A 5,280-nucleotide genomic window follows, 5' to 3' on the forward strand; every position below is an offset into this window, starting at 1 on the left:
CAATAATTGCCCGCTCTCAAAATCCAACAGAACCGATCAGGCCACAGCCTACAGAACGCAAAACAATCGTTAGTAGCATGCAGCTTGGTAAGACAAGGAGACAACAATAGATCTAGGCTGAAAATGACCTTGCCTTGCTCATTTGTCTCCTTTGACCAAGATTCCCAGCTCCAAATGTCACATGCAGCGAAAAATCATGCAAGAGGAGAGTTAAAGAGAGGGAACCTAGGGTTTGAGCTTGCCGGCGGCCGTCCTGTCGCGGCGGGGCCCGCGCGCCGTGCTGGGGCATGGCCGGTCTGCCTCCACCGCCGCCTCAGTCGGCCGCGCAGAACCTGCAAGAAACAAATCGAGGTACATCTTAAAAAAACACAGGCATAAATTCGAAATACAGCCATATGAGGACCTCAGCTAGCTGCACACGCCATAGGGAGAGAAAGGAGCCGGGGGCGGGTTCGGCGTGCGAGAGAGAGAGAGAGAGAGAGGAGTCGGGCGCGGGGTTCGGCGCTAGGAGCTCCCGACCTAGGGTTTCCTGTAGCACACAAACGGCCGCGGGCTAGAGGAGGATGCGGCGCCGGGGGGCAGCCACCGGCAGGGCCCGGTCACGCTGCCCCGTGGCCGGGGACAGCCACCGCCGCCGGCTACGCGCGGTGCCGCGGCAGAGGCCGGGGAGCGGCAGCGCGGCCTGGCAACGCGGCGAGCCAGCGGCACTTGCCCGGCCGGCACGTCGTGGGGAGGTGGAGGAGGAGGACGAGGGCGACCGCAGCCTCGCCGCGCTGCAGACGCCGGTGGCCGCCCTGGCCGCGCGTCGGGAGAGATCGGGAGAGGGAGGGAGCGGACGAGAGAGAGCGAGGAAGGGGGATCGGGAGAGGGAGGGAGCGGACGAGAGAGAGCGAGGAAGGGGAAGACGAAGCAGAAGTTTGGGGAAGGGAAATCCGAAGCTGGGTATTATATTCGTTTCGCTGGATTCTGAGAAGAAGCCGTATAAGGTAAATAAGAGCGCGAAGAATTCGAATAAGGTGGAGAGGACGACGGGAAGCTGCTCCGGACGAGAATCAGCTTCAAGAGATCTGAGCCACACGATCGCGGATCGGACGGCCAAAAAAAAAATCGGGCGACGTGGACGGCGTCTCCTTCTTGGAGTCACCTCCGGCTTGTTTGGGTTAAAGTCTCCCTGACCAAACTGAGAATAGGAAGGTACGCCATGAGCGCATGAACGAACCACTTCGCGTTTTGACTCCTTTTCTCATCAGCTTGGTTCCTCGTGCCTATGAGCTCGGCTCTGCCGGCATTTGCATTGCAGGGGTTCATCACTCCGACGGGAGGAGGAGGTGCGCCATTCTAATCCAACCCCGGCCCACCCTCTAGAGGGTGGGGACGTGGGGTGGATCCTGCTCCCCAGGAGAGAACTCCATCCCCGTTAAGGCGTTAAACATCAATCATGGCCACGCCGTAGACGGATTGGGATTGTTCGCTCCAGCTGATGACGACACGTCGTCGCCGCCTCCTTCCAACTCGTCGCCCAAGCCCTCCGGCTCGGGCTCGGGCTCGCCGCCGCCGTCGCCGTTGCCACCCACACCGTCGGTGTCGCCGCCACCGGCGCCGCAGAATAGCAGCGCGTTCCCACCCCCGGCGCCTGCGGCCAGAGGCTCGCCGCCGGCAGCGCCGTCAAGGGACTCCCCGTCACAACCGGCTCCGAAGCGCAGCGGTGGTGACTCCGACAAGAGTAGCCGCAGCAAGAGCGGAAGCAGCAGCAGCAACGGGTCAGCGCAGGTGGGTGTCATCCTGGCCGGCGTGTTGATCGGGGTCCTGGCCTTCGGCCTGCTGATGTGCATCGCCGCGTGCGTGTGCTGCGCCAAGAAGAAGAGGAGGAAGAAGCCCCCGCACATGAACCTGCCGTACTACACCGACGAGCACGGTACACGCTACATGCTGACGACATACAAATGAAGAGAGAGAGTGCGGACTAACAACTGACATGGCGCGCCGCGGCGTGCGTGCGTGCAGGGAACGTCTTCTACGCGAACAGCATGCCCAAGTGGCAGAGCAGCGCGATGGACCACGGCTGGCACGCGCCGTACTCGCCGGCGAGCGGGGACATGAGCGGTTCGCACGGGCAGATGCCGCCGTCGCCGGGCATGCCGTCGCTGGGGTTCTCCAAGAGCTCGTTCTCGTACGAGGAGCTGGCGGCGGCGACGGGCGGCTTCTCGTCGGCGAACGTGCTGGGGCAGGGCGGGTTCGGGTACGTGTACAGGGGCGTGCTCGCGGGCAGCGGCAAGGAGGTGGCCGTGAAGCAGCTCAAGGCCGGGAGCGGGCAGGGCCGAGGTGGAGATCATCAGCCGAGTCCACCACCGCCACCTCGTCACCCTCGTCGGCTACTGCATCGCCGGCTCCTCCCAGCGCCTGCTTGTCTACGAGTTCGTGCCCAACAATACCCTCGAGCACCACCTCCACGGTCAGTACGCGGCGCGTTGCGCTCGCTCTGAGCTTTTCCGTCCTGGACATTCTGATTGCTGGTTGTGATGCATGCGTATGCGTGGTGGGTGCAGGGAAGGGCGTGCCGTTGATGGAGTGGCCGAGGAGGCTCGCCATCGCCCTCGGCTCCGCCACCTGCACGAAGATTGTAAGCTCCAAATCGATTAGTTCCTTCTGTTGCTTGACGATTTCTTGCGAGGTATCCCATGTTCATCTTTGACGGTTTTCCTTGCTAATGACAATGTGCATGGTGAAACACAAATTAAGGTCACCCCAGGATCATCCACCGTGATATCAAGGCGGTCAACATCCTTTTGGACGAAAATTTCGAGGCTAAGGTACGCGTTTGACTGAACAAACAAAAAAAGATCGACCGGATCACCGGAGTGAATTTGTAACTCGTTCGCACTGTTACGCCCCAGGTTGCGGATTTCGGACTAGCCAAACTGACCACAGACACCAACACGCACGTCTCCACGCGCGTCATGGGAACTTTCGGGTAAGCACCATGCCGCGGCAACGTCAAGCGTGCATTCGGCGACACGAAGCATGCAGAAAAAAAAAGGTGCCTGGATGACCGATCGGCCGTTTGCCTGTGTATATGCGCGCAGGTATTTGGCTCCGGAGTACGCGTCGAGCGGCAAGCTCACCGACAAGTCGGACGTGTTCTCCTTCGGCGTCATGCTCCTGGAGCTCATCACCGGCAAGAGGCCGGTTGATCCCACGAACTACATGGAGGACAGACTGGTTGACTGGGTACGCTTGCCTCCCTCTGTGTGTTGTGTTGCCTTGCACTGCAGCTGCCCCTCCATTGGCGCATGCATGCAAGCGTTCGCACGTTGGATTCTCACACGTTTGCGGCGGTGGTGCGCAGGCGAGGCCCCTCTTGGCGCGCGCCTTGTCCGAAGAAGGCAACTTCGACGAGCTGCTGGACCCGCGGCTGGAGAACAGGATCAACCGGCTGGAGCTGGAGCGGATGTGTGCCTCCGCCGCCGCTGCCGGCCGCCACTCAGCCAAGCGGCGACCCAAGATGAAACAGGTGAATTTCAGCTTCGGCTTCGGCTTCCTGAATTTTGCGTTCGAGACCCCCTCGCCTGCGAAATGATGCAAGGCATTCGAGATTACCACGAACGGTTTCGCCGTCTGTCCCCCGTTTCTGCAGATCGTTCGTGCTCTGGAAGGGGACGCGTCGCTGGACGACCTGAACGAGGGGGTGAAGCCAGGGCAGAGCATGATGTTCAGCTCTGGCTCGGAGTACGACTCGGGCGGCAACTACGCGTCGAACATCAACAGGTTCAGGAAGGTGGCCTTTGAGAGCAGCGAGTACAGCAACGAGTATAGCGGGACAAGCGAATACGGCGCTGACTCCGAGGATGCGGCGTCCCGGCGGCAGCAACATCGCTGATCGTTTCGAGGGGCGCCTGAGACCTCGTCAAGATGCGTGTGTGAATGTGTGTGATGTACAAATGTACAATATACCGAGGGATCGGTTGTCGGATACTACGAGAGATACCCAACGCTCGTGACAGCTTTAGTACTTGTAATGATCGTCATACTGTCATGTAATGTACGTATCTGTGCGTTTCCATGCGCGTAACGTGTTGCTGCTTGCCTGAATTTTGGCGAATTTTGCTGCTACTCCCTCCGTCCCATAAACAATGCCATTCTCATTTCCCGAGGAGTCAAACATTTTTTTACTTTGACTAATTATATATAAAGAATACTAACATTTATAATACATAATTAGTATTATTGGATAAATTGCTGAATTTATTTTTATAATAAATTTATTTAGTGATACATATGTTGCTAATATTTTTTCTAAAACTAGTCAAATTTGAAAAAGTTTGATCAGCATGTATCTCATGGCGTCGTTCTTTTTCGGACGGAGAGAGTAGTTGCGATAAGCAGGCCATCTCATCGAAAGACGCTGAGGAATTAGGAACTTGTACAAGTTCTCCTGGAGTCGGAGTAACTTTCTAACTCCATTTTATTAATGTCTTATAAGTCATTCGAACGACTTATAATTTGGATATAATTTGAAATTAGTAAACATTCATTCATCGTTGTAGTATCGATAATGCCTAGACCTCTATCCTTTGGCTTGCTCACATACTTCCATTTGGCCTAAACTTGTTTTCTACCCTGCATAAAAATTTTGCCCGGAGCTATCCATCTTGGAGTGAGCTCCAATAGGCGGAAGGTGGAAACCCAAACCAAAAATAGGCAAGCTGGTTAAGCAAGAATTGGTAAGAATCTTACTCAAAGCTCCCATCCGGCAGCAAGAAGGACAATTCCCAGTCGTACAATATGCCGATGACACGCTGATGTTTCTTCAAGCGGATGCCTGCCAGCTCTTTTGCCTGAAAGCGCTCCTAAACAGTTTTGCCGAGAGTACTGGACTCAAAGTGAACTACAACAAGTCGCATATGATCCCGATCAATGTTGACATGGCAAAGATGCAACACCTGGCAAGCACATTCGGGTGCTCCATTGGCAGCATGCCTTTCACCTACCTCGGACTTCCAATGGGTACGACAAAGCCGCGTATGGAGGACCTCACACCATTGATGGACAGAATTGAACGGAGATTATCGGCATGTTCCTCGTTACTCTCTTATACTGGCAGGCTTGAGATGATCAATTCAGCTACCACTCCCACGGTAACATACTCGCTCTGCACTTTGAAGCTGCCGATAGGCGTGATCGACAACATCGACAGAGCCCGCAAGCAATGCCTTTGGAGGGGCAACAGTAACAACACAAGAGGTGGCAATCTTGTTGCATGGCCTCGATGCATCACCCCCA

The 5,280-nt window shown here is 56.2% G+C and overlaps 1 pseudogene; it reads left to right on the top strand.

Moving 5' to 3' along the window:
- Window positions 1–563: 563 nt before the first annotated feature.
- Window positions 564–4,054, top strand: LOC136467482 (proline-rich receptor-like protein kinase PERK15; annotated as a pseudogene).
- The last annotated feature ends 1,226 nt before the right edge of the window (window positions 4,055–5,280 follow it).

The sequence above is a fragment of the Miscanthus floridulus genome, chromosome 1 (assembly GCF_019320115.1).
Source record: "Miscanthus floridulus cultivar M001 chromosome 1, ASM1932011v1, whole genome shotgun sequence".
Classification (NCBI taxonomy): Eukaryota; Viridiplantae; Streptophyta; class Magnoliopsida; order Poales; family Poaceae; genus Miscanthus; species Miscanthus floridulus.